At 44.9% G+C, this 18,443-nt stretch overlaps 1 long non-coding RNA gene across 1 annotated transcript in view; it reads right to left on the reverse strand.

Moving 5' to 3' along the window:
* The window catches only part of LOC144680666 (uncharacterized), a 475,346-nt gene that overhangs the window by 218,229 nt on the left and 238,674 nt on the right, over window positions 1-18,443 (reverse strand). The gene's annotated exons all lie outside the window — the stretch shown is intronic.

An 18,443-nucleotide genomic window follows, 5' to 3' on the forward strand; every position in this document is an offset into this window, starting at 1 on the left:
GCAATTTTTTTCCTTCTGAAGTATATATCCAATTCCTTTTCAAAAAATTATCAAATCTTCTTCCTCCATCCTTTCAGAGAGTGCATTCCAGATCATAATATGTTGTTTAAAAAAAAATTCCCCCCAGTTTTCTGCCAATTACTTTAAATCTGTCCCTTCTGGTTATTGACCCTTCTGCCAATTTCTCCTTATTTACTCTATCAAAAGTATTCATGATTTTGAACACCTGTCAAATCTCCCCATACCTCCTCAGCTCTAAGGAGAACAATCCCAGCTTCTCTAGACTTTCGGCGTAACTGAAGTCCTTCATTCCTGATACTTCTCTGGTAAATCTCCTGTGCACCCTTTCCAAGGCCTTGATGTCCTTCCTAAAGTGTGGATTAGACACTTATGATTGTGGGAGAAAACACAACTAGGAATGGATAATTACACTTCTTTTAAAAAAACAATCATACTTCATAATGCAAGATGTTTGCATTAACATTCCCCATGATTAAATATTTTATAATATTTGTTTAAGCATATTCCTTCATGATCTTCAAACCTCACACAAGTTCAATTAAGATAGGAGGCAAGTAGGCCTTTAGCAGCTGTGCAGAAATAGCCCCACTTTGGACCTATACAGTTCATACAGCGTCATACAGCTCACTCTTGCCTTTGTGTCAGAAGGTTGTCGGTTCAAGTCCCACCCTAGAGAACTCAGCATGTAATCTAAGTTGACACTCCAGTGCAGCACTGATGGAATGCCGCATTGTCAGAGGCATCAGCTTTCAGATGAGACATTAAACTGGGGCCTTATATGCCTTCACAGATGAATGTGAAAGATCACGTGGCACTATTCAAAGGTGCCTTGGGCAACATTTATACCTGAACCAACACCTAAAACAGATGATCTGCACATTTGTTTCATTGCTGTTTGTGGGAGCTAGCTATGCGCACATTGGCTGCTGCATTTCATGCTAGTCACTGAACTTTACTTAATATTTGGAACATCCAGAGGTCATGAAAACTGTTACATAAATGGAATTCTTTCTTTTACATTCATCATAAGAACAACAGAATGTAGGACCTGCAAAACTCTACTCAAGCAATCAATCTGAGCTTTGGATGCACTTTCAAAATATGCAGTGACTATTCTTCATCTCCCTTATGTCCTGTACCAATTCCATTAGCCTTTTATTACCTTTTGAATCCAGAATCTATCCAATTTTGAGTGCCATCACAGAACTGCATTTACTCATAAATTAACCATTCTAAATCTGTAGATTGTATTCCATAAAGGGGCACTGTCTTTAAGGAAAGTATTTTACAGCCCTTATTTTGTCTACAAGCTGAAGACATGCCATCAATTACATTGAAGTGTATTATTACATTGCACGCTGATGTTGCCTGCTTGTTTCCTTTTCAAATTAACAAATGCTTAACTTAAATTCATAATTTCCTTAACCTCTTTGCCTCTGACTATGTGCAAAGGGGTTGAAATTATGCTGAGATATTAATGACCGACATGGCAAAGCGTTTCCATGGTTTCTTTGTGCACTATGTTCATGCATCTATGTCAAACAAGTTATACTTTTATTGAAACAGCAGTATTTCACCCCAAAAGTATCTAAGAATCTCCTTCCTTAAACATTTAGATTGTTACATTATTCTGCCTGCCCCTAATCTTTTCCCTGTAAAAGATAATTTGCATGTATTTAGCTATCAGCTCTTCGTGCCTCCATAATTTAAAATATGACATGGATTGTGTCACCCTTTGAATTCTCCTATCTTTTTCCTGCATATAGATGAAAATTGAACACCGTACTCCCTACATGTTCTCAATAATACTTTTGTAGAATATTTTCACACTTAATACATACAATATATAATGAATTGTGCCAAAAAAAGGTAAACGTGCAGCACTGGCATGTTATCATAATGTTTCTTCCCATGTTTATTTTGTACAAAATGCTTGCTAAGCTGGTGACTTGTCAGAACTTGTCCAAAAAAAAAGTGGCATAATTAAGATCAACTATAGTTCCATGTGCAGATCTTGTGGTGAGGTGGGTAATATCCCTTCCTCTGAGCCAGATGGAATTTTCCATGCCCACTGGCAGCGGGCATGATAGGTGGCATGTGCAGACAATATGGCGCGATTGGTTTCACGAGGCAGGAAGGCAGGTCGTGATCGTCCACTCAGCCCGCCAACGACAGGCCACGTTTCCAGCCAACAGTCGTAGGGGAGCTCATTGTAATATATCAGAAGGCCATCCCGCCAGCCTCTTAGACCCCCGCTGGATCGTCCGTCCACGTCGGCAGAAAAGCATGTCGACGTGTTTCACAACAGCACATGGCAGCCTTCACTTTGGGGGAACTGGAGGTGAGTGAACAGTATCGTTCTGTAGAGCTCGCCAGGGTCGCCTGTTGCTTTGCAGGCTCCGGGGGTGCTGGGGGGCCGGAGTGAAGTGCTGTTGGTGGGGGGGGGCAACTGCTGCCCTAGTGTTGAATCCTATGCACAAGAAATCGCGGTGGGGGGGGGGGGAGCCCGCACGGGCAGGGTAGGCAAGGGAAGTGGCCACACAGTAGGGTCAGCTGTATAAACTGACCATTCCTCTGCAACTGAGACAGTTCAGGCACAGCCCCAGTGATATAATTGGGGTCAGGCTCCTAGACTGCCTGCCCACGCAAGCAACACAGAGGCACCAAAGTGCCACCAAGCGCTCCAGGCCTTATGCCCCCTCCCCCACCTCTGGCACAGACTGCAAGTCTGCGACCACTTTACTGGACCACGGAGCAGTTGGACTGCACACGTACAATCTCCTTGACAACTTTGGCTATGTAGCAGTCACTGCTGGAGGTGCTCACAGCAATCTGATTAGGAGCAGTCTCCCCCAGGGGCTGACAGGACAGCCATGCAGCGCACTCATCTGTGGCCATCCGAGGGGAAGCCAGCACTCTCCAGAAAGCGTTAAGGGGCCGTCACACAGGGCCAAGAAAGGTGCTAAGTACACCCATGTTAACTATGTCACTCTCTCTCTCTCATGCCACAGGAGGACCACATCAACAGCATGGAGCCTGGTGAACGCTTGATGGGCTACAGAGGACAGAGAAGACGGAGGAAAGAATGACTGAGGCTCCTGGCTGCGCAAAAAGGCAGGAGCAGCAACCTCAAGAAGAAGGGGCAGCGGGGGCTCCCGCACATGCTGCCCAGGAGCAACAGCGAGCCGTGGCTGGTTGGCGCCTAGCGACATCCAGGGTCTACAGACGCCGCCTGTCATTCCTGCAGATGACTGAGAACCAGTGTCGCTGATGACTGCGCATGTCAAGGGACCTGGTTGCTCACATTTGCCACTTACTGCAGGATTTGGTGACATGGAGGGTATGCACTGCTAGTGGCTGTGAACATGACCGTGATGCTCAATTTCTATGCCAGTGGCTCCTTTCAGGGCTCCACAGGTGGCCTCTGTGGGATGTCACAATCTGCCACCCACAAATGGATCCATGAGGTCACGGATGCCATCTTCTCAAGGGCATACAACCTAATGCATTTCGCCTGGGACAGTGACAGCCAGGATGCAAGGGTAATTGTATTAACCCTGATCTTGGGATTCCCATAGGTTCAGGGTACGATTGACTGCACCCATGTGGCACCCAGGTCTCCGTCACTATACAAGGGCTTCCACTCACTGTGCAGCTAGTATGCGACCACCAGAAACGCATCCTGCAGGTCTGCGCACTGTTTCCAGGGAGCGTGCACAATGCCTACATCCTCAGTTGGTCACAGATCCCTGGAGTCTTCCAGGATCCACAGAAGCTGCAGGGTTGGCTCCTTGGGGACAAGGGCTACCCACAGAGGACGTAGCTGATGACACACATGCAGTGGCCTCAGACTGCAGCAGAGTGACGGTATAATGAGGCTCATGCTGCAACTCGCAACTTGGTGGAGCAGATCATCAGGATGCTGAAGATGAGGTTCTGGTGCCTGGACTGGTCTGTTGGAGCCCTGCAATATAGTCCAAAGAGGGTGTCGCCCATTGTCATCATCTGCTGCGCCCTTTACAACCTGATGCTGCAATGGGGAGATGAGCTAGCTGAGAAGGAGATGGAGGAGCTGCAACGATGATGGGGATGAGGCCCTCGCATTGGCTAGACAAGGCAGGCGTGCTCAGGAGGCCCTCAAGCTGTTAGATTTGTGGAGGATGATGACGACGTGCAGTGAGGTGACCCCATAGTTTCTCACATTGTATTTGTGAATGTTTGATTCCAATCTGGCTTATGGCAGTGCACATACCCTCTGTGATAATGCTCCTGTCATGGAGACACAGTGGAGGCCCTAATAGTCACTCAATTGCAGGAGGATGATGGCGACATGCAGTGAGGACACTCCATAAATCTTCACATAGCCTCTGAGAATGTCTGACTCCTGTCTGGCCAAAGGCAGCTCGCTTGCGCTCCATGAACAGGGTCATATCATAGAGATGTAGACATGAAACTTTAGAAGTTCTGATGCTTTGTCCACCTTCAGCATCTGAGCTCTTCAGCAGCTGGAGCACAGCATCAGTGGTCACAGATGCTGAAGAGATGGGTGCGAGCCCCACCTTAAAGATGCAGAGAGCACACAGACAGAATGAGGGAACTCTGTGACCGCCTGCCCACTACATTCTGGCAGCAACAACAAGCACCACCGTGGTGCAGGCATCAGTAATGTTTCCAGGGAATGTGAGGCTGGACCATCACCGGTCTGAAAGCCACACAGAGCACAGGGAAGAGGCCCTGGACTGAGACACCTGCCTTTATCTTGTGCAGAAATGTTTCACATCTGAGTGATAAGAACACTGCTCATCAGAACAAGGAGCCATAGGCAGGGAGACATTCTTGGGAGTTTATTGACAATAGTGAACAGTGTGTACAAGTGGTTAACACCAGTGCCCAGGATGTGCAGCTAATTCTCTTTAACTCTCCTAACCCTGCTGCTACGACTTGCGTGCTCCCCAGACATCCACAGCAGAGGTGGAGGCAGCCTGCTGACTGCGCTGCCCTGTCTGTGATGACTTTTGCGGTCGTCATCTAGTGGGCTGAGACTTGGAGGACCCCGGCCTGCTTTCAGGGTCCTGCTGTGTGGCAGTGGCATCCTCTTCGGCCTGTGGAGCTGGATCTTCTGAGGTCACAGGAAGAGCGGAGTCAGATTGGCCGGACACTCCCGAAGTCTGCACCTGCGGATCCTCCTCCCTATGGGTGCCCGGGGGCCCTAGGCTGACTTCTTGAGGAGCAGGGGTAGCTGGAGTGAGATAGAGCTGCCCAGCACCCCTCTCACGTACACAATTGTTGGAGGCCAGTTATGGCATCAGCGATGGAGTGCAGCCTGCAAAACGGTTCATGACTGATTTCCTGGACCAGGGTCTCCATGGTGGCTGTCACCCTACCAGTGTTGACCTCGGTACGTTGGCATGCCGGCGCTATCACCTCAGCCTGAAGGCAGATGAACTCCTCCATCGTGCCTTGCAATCTGAGGAGTGCAGCAGTCATCCCTTCCTGATGTTCCCGAGTTTGCCTTTGCAGCCCCAGCAACTGTGACGTGACCGAGTCCAGAGGCTCATCATCTGACTCGGACTCAGCAACATTCTGGCCTCCAGCAGTCCCCCGAGTGCCGGACACCTGGGAAGTCCCTGCTGCCGTCTGCTGTAGATCAGTCAGTGCGATGTGCTCATCAGATTGTGATCCTGAGGCTACTCTGAAGCTAGGTCCCACCAAGGTGTGTGTCTCTGCGCTGGTGGAGGGTGAGTGCTGTGACGGGACTTCGGGGGGGTGCCTACAGATTCCTCTTCAGAGGTTTCTTCGGGGCTTGATTGGAGGCCCTGGGTCATGGACTCTGTCAGCTGTTTCCCAGATGTGCCTGCGAAAGCAAGAAGAAATAATTAGTGCATGGCAGTGGCCTGTGAAACAGGACACATCACTCACAGCATGGTCGTCTGATGGATGTTGCACTGCTGGTTCCCCACTTGGTCAAGCAGCGCCAACCTCACCATCAGCACAGGACCGGTCCAGATCCACGCCGGCAAGCTGGATGGCTCTGTTTTCAAAGTCCATGAGGACTTTGATTTCAAGCATTCCACCACTGCGACCTCTCCCTCTTGTTGTGTGCCAGCTTGTCCTGCATGAATAGAGATGGAGAAAGTGTAAGCAGGATGCCTGCCAGGTCAGATGGTAAGTATAAAAACAAAAAACTGCGGATGCTGGAAATCCAAAACAAAAACAGAATTACCTGGAAAAACTCAGCAGGTCTGGCAGCATCGGCGGAGAAGAAAAGAGTTGACGTTTCGAGTCCTCATGACCCTTCAACAGAACTGAGTAATATTAGGAGAGGGGTGAAATATAAGCTGGTTTAAGGTTGGGGGGGGGAGGGGGAGAGAAGTTGTGGGGGGGCGGGTGGTGGTTGTAGGGACAAGCAAGCAGTGATAGGAGCAGATAATCAAAAGATGTCACAGACAAAGGATCAAAGAGGTGTTGAAGGTGGTGATATTATCTAAGAGAATGTGCTAATTAAGAATGGATGGCAGGACACTCAAGGTACAGCTCTAGTGGGGGTGGGGTGGAAAGACTGACAGGGCATTACAGGTATAGATTTAAAAATAATGGAAATAGGTGGGAAAAGAAAAATCTATATAAATTATTGGAAAAAAAAGGGAGGGGGAAGAAACGGAAAGGGGGTAGGGATGGAGGAGGGAGTTCAAGATCTAAAGTTGAATTCAATATTCAGTCCAGAAGGCTGTAAAGTGCCTAGTCGGAAGATGAGGTGCTGTTCCTCCAGTTTGAAACTGGAAAAACAAACTGGAGGAACAGCACCTCATCTTCCGACTAGGCACTTTACAGCCTTCCGGACTGAATATTGAATTCAACAACTTTAGATCTTGAACTCCCTCCTCCATCCCCACCCCCTTTCCGTTTCTTCCCCCTCCCTTTTGTTTTTCCCAATAATTTATATAGATTTTTCTTTTCCCACCTATTTCCATTATTTTTAAATCTGTACCTGTAATGCCCTGTCAGTCTTTCCACCCCACCCCCACTAGAGCTGTACCTTGAGTGTCCTGCCATCCATTCTTAATTAGCACATTCTCTTAGATAATATCACCACCTTTAACACCTCTTTGTTCCTTTGTCTGTGACATCTTTTGATTATCTGCTCCTATCACTGCTTGCTTGTCCCTACAACCACTCCCTCCCCCGCTGCAACTTCTCTCTCCCCCCCGCCCCCCTTAAACCAGCTTATATTTCACCCCTCTCCTAATATTACTCAGTTCTGTTGAAGGGTCATGAGGACTCGAAACGTTCTTTTCTTCTCCGCCGATGCTGCCAGACCTGCTGAGTTTTTTCAGATGGTAAGTATGCCTGGCCTGTGTGTTGGATGAGTGGTCCCATGGACGGGATAAGGACAATGACAGTGTGTGTGTGTGTGTGTGTGTGTGAGAGAGTGAATGAGAGTGAGTCCCTTGAACTGGCAGTGAGTGAGGGCCCTGTTTATGTGTGATGGGTTTGTGTGTGTGTGAGAGTTGAGAGTGATGAAAAGAATTATTTTGGCGGAATGGAGATCGTTCATCCTCTTGCGGCACTGGATGGCTGTCCTCCTCTTAAGGGCATTGGCGCTGACCACCGCTGCCACAGCTTCCCAAGCTGGATTGGTCACATTGCTGCCCATTCTGCGGATAGAGCAGGGGTACAGGATATCCCGGTGGGCCTCCACGACATCCAGCAGTCGCTCAAGGGGCCCATCGTTGAAGCGGGGGGCTGCGGCCTTTTTTCCTTTGCTGGCCCTGTCTTCCGGGCAGCAGTGGTGAGCTGGAAGCAATGAGTGCTTTGCTTGCGGCTGCACTTTAAACATGGTGCCCAGCGTGATGCGGCAGTGGGGTGATGGCCGGCGGGCGAATGAGAGCCCCGCCCGCTATGGAAATGGCGTGTCTCCCGGGAGTGCATATATAATGAGGCAGGTTTGGGATGATACGGTGTGAAAACCCACCATCGGGGCCAGCGGGTAAAACATCGTTTGACCCATCCGCTACCTCACAGTGAAAAGCTGGGGCTTTGGATTTGAATCCCACTCCAGGGCTTAATGGCTAAGGAAGGTGCATTTGTAATGTGGCCAAACAAGTTGAGTATCAACTTGCAAATCCTTCCAACACACGCCAATAGCAGGCAGCAAAAGCAGGAAAGATTTCTGGTCAGCCATGTGACGGAATGAAAGTTGGAGCCTCTACCATCACTATGCATAGCCCAGACTACAACATGCATGTAAAAAGTGCATGGTGCCACAGCAACTCCAACTCCCTGAACGAACTTTAACACACAGATACAGTTTCATGTATGGTATAGTACAGCCAAATTGTGTGTATGTGTGTGCGCGCGTTGGGAAAGGAGACATCAAATGAGTTAATTTATGATATTTTGAATGAAGATACCAAATTCAGAAAAAGTTTGTGTACAACACTCAGTATTACTTCCATAATTTTCAAAATGCAAATATTGTGTGCTTATTTAAAAAGATTAATATGTATTGTGCATTTGTAAGCTATGTCACTTATTTGTTGTCAGTAAAAAAATTATTTTAAAAACTTAAATGCCAGTATAAATGACCAGGTCTGTAAGTAAATTTCTAAGTTTCTTGTCCACTGAACCGTACTAAAGGCATTGTCTTCAGACCCTGTCACAAACTCTGTTCCCTAACCACCCATTCATTCCATTATTGGCTCAGGCTGAACCAGACTATTCAGAACCTTGGCATCCTATTTGACCTGTGACTGAGCTTCTGATTCCATATCCTCTGTATCACAACGTTCACTGTAATGTAACCTGCCTCCGCCCCTGCCCCAGCTATCTGTTACGATCAATTAAGGAGGGTCGAATAGCATTCCTCTTTTTCCTCTCCTTGTTTGACTGCAATAGTTTTATTTGATTTGGAAAGGGATATACTTGCCAATTCAGTGAGCACTTAACTGTTCACAAGCTGTGATCATAAAAGAACCAATAGGACAGGCTTTCTTGAGTTTAATAAAGAAAGAGGTTAGATTGGTTTAAGTATAATAAAGCTAAGTGAAATAATAAAATACACTCTGGCTTTCTATCACACACACAATTGAAGTTTGTACGCACAAAAATACAGATTATAGCGTGGGGAAGGATAGTTTGGCCAAATTAGAGTCCATTAAAAGTAAAAAGAATATACAGTCTGTAGTTTGGTGACTCGGCTGGCTTCAGGCTGAATTCTAAGGTCTCAATGTTTTCAATTTAAAGATGTAGGCAACTGAGTTAGTTGTTCTTTTGGAGACAGTAGTGATGGGATGAATTCTTTTAAGAAATATCTGTCTGCAGCAGGGCATCCCTGGATGGTCACAGTCAGCAAACAGGGCTCAAAGCTTGGCAGGTGAGGTGGAGAGAGAGAAAAAGGCAGGAGCGACCCCACTTGGGTCTTCTCTCTAAGCTGTTTAACTTCAGTTTTGCTAAGAAAACATATGCATACAAACTATGACTTGTCACACGACCTTCCTTCCCCAACTGTCAAGGGGATCCAAAAAAAGGACATTATCCATGTGTTCCAAGGGTGACTTAATTAGCTCATGTCTGGAAAGCTACCTTAGCCAGGGTCCCATTGTCCAAGCAATTAATCCTATTGTCCACCTCCAACAGTTGAATATCTCAGAAGATTCTTTTAATGCCTTGTTAACAGGACAGGAGATGGGATGCCTTCACACTCCCCTGAAGTCATTGTCTGAAAAACCAAAGACAATCTCCACTCCAATGAATTGGAATGTGCAATGTATAGTAATGAAAATTGGGGTAGACACCTTTGGCTCTAATCTCAAGACACCTTAATTTCTTTTTTTAAAGTGTGTTTTTTAAATTCAATTCAGGTTTCCAGCCGGTGGGTCGAAAATAATTATTTGACACAAAGCACATCTTCATGGCATTTCTGATGCTGAACCCTCATCCATGCTTTTACTTCCCAGAATCTTCTATTCCAATGCTAGCCTGGCTGGTCTCCTATCTGCCACCCTCCATAAACTTTAGTTTAGCCAAAAATCTTCCCCCTGTAATCAAACATTCACCAGTTCACCCATCACCCCTGTCCTCGTTGACCTAAATTGGCTAAAGGCACCTTGAGACATTTCACCCTGTTGAAGTGCCAAATTACTACAATTTCTTGATTTTTCTGTGCTCCAGATGTAATTAATTTCTGTTTTAAACTAAAGTCTATAGTGTGACAGTTAAATTAAAATTTTGGTCTGGGTGTTGGCTGCCTTGTATTGTTTTTAAAAGATAAATAAAACACTGAGTCACCTTCCTGAACCTGCCTTCATATGCTTTATATGTTACTTAATAAACTTTCGCATAAACAGAGAACCTCAAGTGAAACTGCTACTAATATTTTATTCAGAATATTTTTGTCTATCCAAGACATATGGTTACAGAAACAGATCATGCTTACATGAATATGGCATAGTTACTCTCGTTTACATGTTAAAATAAAACCATGGATCCATTGCCTCAATTGTTACATAAGAAATGGAAAAGACAGTGATTTTTTTCTCTCTTCGGTTTGAATTGTTTGTCATAAACATCGATTTCGGATTGGCCAGTGAGCAATTGGTTCACAGTTGTAATTTTGAGGGTATATTACACCCCTGGTCTGAGGTTTGCCATGATCAGCTTACACATGTTAACTGATGACTTGGGGTGAGCCTACTCAACACAAGGTCGAGTCTTCTGGCATACGCAGAGGTACTTTTACTCTCCTGCAGTTGAAAGTTGAGAAGGGAATATATTTATTAACTTGTCATTTGCTTGGTGCTTAAGTTTCTGCGCACTGCTCAAAAATGGAACTGAAGGACAATTTAGTCAGCACATGGCTTCTGTAATTAAGTCATATGGGTGGGGAGAAGCCAGAGACATGACTGTTCTTTCATTTAACCTTACTGTGTAGCACACAGGGACTGTGTACTGTTGGATCACAACCAGTGAGTGAACTTCTGCCATGCTTAAGTATAGAGATCATTAAAATTGCTTTTTTAATTAATTTCCACTGCAATATTCCTGAATTGTTGTTCAGCTGATGAATTTAGTTTAAAAAGTCTCAATTTTGAGACACGCTCCCCCTGCACGCCACCCCCACCCCGACACCTCCATACACATACAAAATTGTGGTATATTGTTCACACATATTGTTTAAAAATATAGGGACCAGAGATGCATGTACGCCACATCCATGATGTCAAACACAAATTGCATGTTATACTTGACACATTGGCATTACTCATATGTTGCATGCATATCTGATTTTCAGTAGCAAAAATCAAGACTGTACCGTATGGATGTATTTTTTTTAAACAGGAACCTGAATCCATTCTAGATACTGCTCTTCGGTTGTTATTCTTTAAACTGCATCAAACTTTAGTATTTCAGTCCTATGGAGTAAGGACAGCATTGCACTGGCACATTTACCACTGGTATCTGGAAGACTGAAATCATCTATCAAAACCTAATTCAGATCATACATTTGTTACTAAAAGTAAGATCACATTTGTTCTCAAATACATAATCACCAATGTTCTTTGTTATCCGACCATCATAGTGGCTGATAAAAGGGGATTCATAAATCTTAAGAGCACAGAAAAAGGCCACTTGACTCACTGTTCCTGTGCCAGCTCTTTGAAAGAGTTATCTAATTAATGTCACGACCCCCCCCACCCCTTTCTGAACTGCAATAATAAACATAGGGGTCCTGATATTCAGCATGGGTTCTACTGGTCTCTAGCCATAATGCTGGCAGGTCTTAATATTAGTAAATAAAAACAAAATAATGATCCTTAAATGAGTAGCAATAAAAACTTAATGTACACCTGTAAAAACTCAAAACACAATTTTACATTTGAGGCTCAAAAAAACATGCAGGAGGAGCTAATGTCATTTTCTTTCAGAGAGAGGTGGGTGGCATAAGTGGATAATAACATTTGGCATGGAAACGGTTGAGGGAGTTTCTATGAAAAACTAATATGGGGCAGTAGCCCTTGACAAACAGTAACTAGATGATAAAAAGATTTATCTTAAAGCACTTTACAATGAATTTCTTTTGAAATACAGTCCCTGTTGTATGAAATGCTGCCGTCAATTTATGTCCAGCAAGCTCCACAAGCATCAGTGTGATAATGACCAGGTAATTTGTTTTAGTTACGTTGCTTGTGAGATGAATATTTGCCAGGACACCGTGGAAAACTCTCCTGTTCTTCCAAGTAGTACTATTAGATCTTTCACATTCACCAGAGAGGGCCTCGGTTGAACATATAATCAGAAAGACAGGACCTCTGACAGTGCAGCATTCCCTCAGTACTGCACTGGAGTGTCATACTCGATTTTGGGCTCAATTGTCTCGAGTGCGGCTTGAACTTCTGGCCTGAGGAAAGAGTGCTATCCCCTGAACCACATTTGAGCCTGTTTCAGGAAATAACATTGACTTACCCTGAAGTTCCACTTGCCGCTGATGGTGGTTGCACTCCTGCTTGACTCAGAACATTGTCTATTCAAGTTTCATTCCAGGTTTTGAGCACATAATTGAAGCTGGTGTCTTGGAGCAGTACCAAGAATCAAAGTTGTTATTAGTTCAGACAGGACTTTAAATTTAAGCCTATCTGCCTTTAGTCAGGTAGATTGAAGGTGCCCCTATGCCAGTCAAAGAAGTGTCGTAGAGAGTGCAGGGTCTCTAGACTTATCTGGGCTGACTTCTGTCCCTCCATAGATGCTGCCTGACCTGCTCAGTACTTCCAGCTTTGTTTTTTTTGTCTTTTTGATTCTGCGGCATTGACCATTATTCCACCGTTAAACAGCAGCAAAAACATTGTAATCTTTTGCAAGTGGCTGCACTATACCTTTATAAAACATTGGTCCCAGTACTGCAACGTGTGTGAGGTGCTGTGGGAGCTTTGAGATGCTGTCTAAGTGCAGGTGGCAGGACTGGCACTACATGCTAGCTTTAACCTTCCTCGTGTGCCCATCATGTTGCCTGCAAGCTAGTTGCCTATTGATCGGCAACGATTCTGTTTTTTTGTGTTCAATGACCAATTCAGAGCACGTCGGGCTGGTTCCAGTATAGGGTGCGGAAATGACCCCCTCCCTGTAAATAGCCGTGGATCGGATCAGTCGTTCTCGCAGCTGCGTACTGAGGAAGTAGGTGGGACTGACTGCATGCATCCAGGAGAATACTTTTCACCAAACCACCAAGAAAGTAGTGACGCAGGAAGCTGTTTGGCAAAAGAGTGATTAAGATCTTAGTCTATTAATAAATATATGTACTTATCAAGCAGTTTTACATTGAGTGAGAAGAATTATTCACTCTGCAGAGGCAAAGCCGTGGGATGTACTGTTCCAGCTTCTCTCATCAACCTGGGTGCATTGAGTCATAGCTCTATTTATCAACATCTGCTAGTAAATGCTAAGCACTGTACAAAAGATGTAAGGGGAGTGGTGCTGACGGTGCTGTAATTCGGGTTAACTCATGAATAGTGGGAATCAGTGAGTGAGACTTTTGCTGCATTTGGGAAGCACAAACCGACGCGGCATTGAAGAAGCTGTTGCTGTGAACTCGGGATTAAAGGAGGCTCTGCATTCGGCCACAGGGCTCGCTTTCGTCTCTTTTTTTTTCTCGCCGGCCTTGCAGTCATTCCTGATCGAAACCTTTCGCTTGTGAGTGTTTTTTTTTGAGAGGCTTTCACAGTTTGAAAAAAAACTCCACAGGTCTAGAATGACAGGTTCCTCTGCTGGCATGATTCATGGTAGTTTGCATTTGAGCGCTCAGTAAGTGGCCTGATTTTCTTTCATTCTTTTTCATGCGTAGAACGGTCTGTTAGCATCGAATTAGGAGGACCGCAGCCGGGAATAGTTTCCAACTATTTGAATTGCACCATATTCATGTACCTTAGTGGCGGGCAGTCGTTACTAATGCATATCCTATTTTCATGAAGTAGCTTTTACAATGTAAAAAAAAATACTCAGTAGGACTGACAATGAACGCATTGCGTATATATTCAGTTTCCAGCAAGGTTTTCCGTTTTTTGACTATTGCAGTATTTGAAAAGGTGCAAAATAGTGTTTAAAGTGTTTAAAACCTTACGTGGTTCTGCCATTTTAAAGAAAAATCTCGCGATCGAATAGAGCTTTGTAAAAAAAAAAGACATTTACAGTAATACATTTCAGATCCTTTTCTACTGTAAATTGATTCGACAATTTAGCCCTGAAATCTTTGAAAAATGAAGCTCAATATTATTCTGACACACGCGAAATCACAATACCAAAGCGGCCATCAAATGTACTCACTATTTCCCAATAACACGCTCACCGCCCCCCCGCGCAAGCATGGCTCCATGGAGCGGATGTACTCAATCCTTGCAGTGCTGCAATCTTCAGAAAACCTCATTCATCCACATGCCCGCTCGCTTCCGATTAGCATGCATGTGCCGGCTCCCTTTCTCTTCCTGGGCGAGAAGGCAGGACAAACTCCAGAAGAACAAGCCGTAGGCTGACCTAGCACTTTGCACATTCTCTTCCAAATGGAATCTCGTGTGCAGAATTGGTGTTTCAAGTATTGCCATTATCAACCCTTTACAGAGAAGAAAAACGCAAAGCAGTGCGAGTTAATTCAGGCAGAGCAGGCTGTTTGATATCAATTATTTGTGGGAAATTAATTGGGTGTTTGGGAAGTGTGGGCATTTGATTTGAGACTAAATTGATTCGAATCATTTTTAAATTGCAAGGGGACAGCATACTATTGCAGCCTCCGCCTGCTGTTTCAAGGATTGCAGTACTGTACACTAGTATCCAGTACTACTACTGCGCTCAGTGCAATATGGCTGATCATATGCTTCAGTTTTAATCACATTTCATTATGTAGGCCGCGAATGTAACTCCCGCGCCCCTTTTTTTCTTGCCTTGCCAATCTTTAGCTTTCCCCGCCTTGAGGGAGTGTGCAACAACAGGCTTTCTCAACCCGTGAACTGTTATGTGCAGCTTGCTCATTGTCTGTATCTATAGCAGACTGCCTCGCCAAGCTGGAATCAACCTTCAGCATCCACTGGACTATACTTTCACACTATTCAGATGCCCCTCCCCCTTGACAGATCTTTTTTAAACCACACACAACGTTGCTTTTTGATGATTTTATGACGCTCACTATCTCACGTCTTTCATTTTAAACCGGCAGCGGTTAACCTGGGGACATTCAATTCAGTGGAGGATGTCTAAGGTTTAAACAGGCGCCCAGTCCCTCTCTTTCTACGCTGTGATCCACACAATACCGTTTGCTAAAAGTGGTGGAACGCATCTCATTGCCTTAATCTTGTCTGTGAGAGACAAATCCGTGATTTAAATGCTCCTAACTGAATAAACCGTCTGTGGCTAAAAAAAATCCAATGATTTCTATTTCTACATAACTGCCTAAGGACCTTTCCGTTTGTATTAATCTCAGGATTGCCATTCCATCTCCTTTGTTCACTCCTTGTTGCCTGCACGAACCTCACTTGCTAACATGTTGCAGCTAACACTATATTCACCAAAGATCTGAGCTTCATCACAAAGTTGGTATCAACACCGTCAGGTTGATTGTTCCATGAAAAGCGGCGTTGCCTTGGTGCTAACCAGCTTTTAATTCTGAGCTTGGCCACAAGTGTAGCAGTTACAGCGACTACTGAGATGATTTGGAATTTATCTCACTAAACTCGTTCGAGCAAAGGCCTATTTTTTAAAAAAATGAAAACCTCAGGGGCTCTGGCATGATAACAAAAATAAAGTGGAACAGCCAGGGGAGCCCAGATTTCCTCCCCACCAGCAGGAAGGGCTAAGTCAGTCAATGTGAAAGAGTATGGATACCGTTCTGCAACTCCTGGGGCTCGGGCAAAAACTGTTCTCCAGTGGGCCAGAACTAAATTGTACCGCGGATAGCTTGACAGTGATTCCCTGACCAACCCGTCAATTCCATCCCCCCGGGGGCGTGTCACTTGACATCCAATAGATATGTCGGCTCACCCTTTCCAGAATCACGTTGAACTTAAATTTGCTCGTTAACTGAAAACGTGGAAGGCACGGCATATGCTCTTTACGTGGCTTGGCATGAAGCCTTTAATGATTTTAAAATTCAGCCTGTTGGGAGATGTAATGTAACAGGCATTAGGTTTCTCGACTAGTTTGTAATGACAGCAAACTGTCTAATATGGTGGAGGGAGAATCATCTACAGCTATGACGTAAGTACAGAATGGTTTGCGTTTTAATATTGGCTTAAATTCTACTTGCGGAGCTCCAGTAGCGTTGCTCGTCTTTCTGAGTTTTACGAAGTCATTAGCACTTATCGTGTACAGTAATGCTTTATGTGGTTTCTCCCTTTAAGTCACAATGTCTAATTGTTTTTTTTAAATGACACGTTCTGCTAACAATTGGGGTGTAATTGGTCCTCTGCCAATTGGCAGATGTTTCTAAATCGCCAACTCCACCAAAAGTGGGAAGCTATAAGAGCTTTACAGCACGAAAAGTGGCCCTTTGGCCCATTGTGTCTGTGCAGGTCATCAAGCTCCTATCTACTCTAATCCCATTTTCCAGCACTTGGCCCATAGCCTTGCATGTTATGGCATTTCAAGTGTTCATCTAAATACTTCTTAAATGTTGAGGGTTCCCACCTCTACTACCCTTTCAGGCAGTGAGTTCCAGATACCCCCCACCCTCTGGGTGAAAACATTTTTCCTCAAATCCCCTCTAAACCTCCTGCCCCTTACCTTAAATCCATGCCCCCTGGTTATTGACCCTTCCTCTAAGGGGGAAAGCTTCTTCCTATCTACCCTAATTATGCCCCTCATAATTTTGTATACCTCTATCAGGTCCTCCCTCAGCCTTATCTGCTCTAAGGAAAACAACCCTAGCCTATCCACTCTCTTCATAGCTGAAATGCTTCAGCCCACACAACGTCCTGGTGCATCTCCTCTGCAGTGCAATCACATCCTTCTTATAGTGTGGCAACCAGAACTGCACACAGTACTCCAGATGTGGTCTAGCTAACGCTTTATACAGTTCCAACATAACCTTTCTGCTCTTGTACTCAATGCCTTTCCCATAAGCCTTCTTAACCATCTTATCTACCTATCCTGTTGCCTTCAAGGATCTATGGACATCCACACCAAGGTCCGTCCCCCTGATCCTCTGTACTTCCTAGGATCCTACCATTCATCGTGTACTCCCTTACCTTGTTACTTCTCCCAAAATGCATCACCTCACACTTTTCAGGATTAAATTCCATTTGCCACTGTTCTGACCATCTATATCGTCCCGTTGTCTAAGGCTTTCCTCCTCACTATTTACCACACCACCAATTTTCATGTTATCTGCAAACTTACTGATCATACCTCCTACATTCACATCTAGATCATTAATATACACAACAAACAGCAAGGGACCCAGCACCAAACCCACTGGACACAGGCTTCCAGTCACAAAAATAACCTTCAACCATCACCCTCTGCCTCCTGCCACTTAAGCCAATTTTGGATCCAATTTGCCAAATTGCCCTGGATCCCATGACCTTCTTGACCAGTCTCCCATGCGAGACCTTGTCAAAAGCCTTATTAAAGTCCACGTAGACTACATCAACTGCATGACCCTCACCTGCACACCTAGTCACCTCCTCAAAAAAATTCAATCAAATTTGTTAGACATGATCTCCCCATTTCATAGCCATGCTATCCTTGATTAATCCTTGCATCTCCAAGTGGAGATTAATTCTGTCCTTCAGAATTTTTTTCCAAAAGTTTCCCTACCACTGATGTTAGACTCACTGGCCTATAGTTCCCTGGTTTATCCCTGCCACCCTTTTTGAATAATGGTACCACATTAGCTGTCCTCCAGTCCTCTGGTACCTTTCCTGTAGCCAGAGAGGATTTGAAAATTTATGTCAGAGCCCCTGCAATCTCCTCCCTTGCCTCCCTCAGCATCCTGGGATACATCTCATCTGGGCCTGAGGAGTTATCCGCTTTTAAGCTGGCTAAAACCACTAATACCACCTCCTTCTCGATTCTAATTTGTTCATGTATATCACACACCCCTCCCTGATTTCTAATACCATGTCATCTTTCTCTATAGTGAATACAGATGCAAAGTACTCATTTAAAACCTCACCTACGTCTTCTGCCTCCTCACACAGATTGTCACTTTGGTCCCTAATGGGCCCTACTCTTTTCCTGGTTATCCTCTTGCTCCTAATATACTTATAAAATGCCTTTGGACTTTCCTTTATTTTACCCGCCAGTGTTTTTTCATGTCCCCTCTTCGCTCACCTCAGACTGTACTGGACTGGCTTTCCAGTTTATACTTTTGACTTTTCAGCAGTGACACCAGGTTTATTGGGTGTACACGAGGCACATATATGACACTTTTTGCTGCTTCAAAT

The sequence above is a fragment of the Cetorhinus maximus genome, chromosome 5 (assembly GCF_964194155.1).
Source record: "Cetorhinus maximus chromosome 5, sCetMax3.hap1.1, whole genome shotgun sequence".
Classification (NCBI taxonomy): Eukaryota; Metazoa; Chordata; class Chondrichthyes; order Lamniformes; family Cetorhinidae; genus Cetorhinus; species Cetorhinus maximus.